We start from the raw sequence: 225 nt of genomic DNA, 5'->3' as shown, positions 1-225 counted from the left end.
GAAATGGACTCTGTACCACCTACTTACAAGCTGGACAGCTAGTTTCACAAATAGGCCACCTGGTATCTCATGTTGTCTGAATGACTCCAGAAATTCATAATTATAAATGATAGAGCCTAAGATTTTCTTTTACTGCATGGTGTGAAAAATATCTTTATACTTTCTTTAGACAATTTTGATGCAACTTAAATATTTTAAGGCCAAGCTCTCACTTTTCAATATAAA

General features: G+C 33.3%; 1 protein-coding gene across 8 annotated transcripts in view; it reads right to left on the bottom strand.

Annotated features, from left to right (window-relative positions):
- PDE4D (phosphodiesterase 4D) overlaps nucleotides 1–225 on the bottom strand; it is a 1,605,399-nt gene that overhangs the window by 687,830 nt on the left and 917,344 nt on the right. The gene's annotated exons all lie outside the window — the stretch shown is intronic.

Source organism: Bos taurus, chromosome 20, assembly GCF_002263795.3.
Source record: "Bos taurus isolate L1 Dominette 01449 registration number 42190680 breed Hereford chromosome 20, ARS-UCD2.0, whole genome shotgun sequence".
Lineage (NCBI taxonomy): Eukaryota > Metazoa > Chordata > Mammalia > Artiodactyla > Bovidae > Bos > Bos taurus.
Note: the sequence above shows the minus strand (reverse complement) of the source record. Positions and strands in the feature narration are given on the sequence as shown.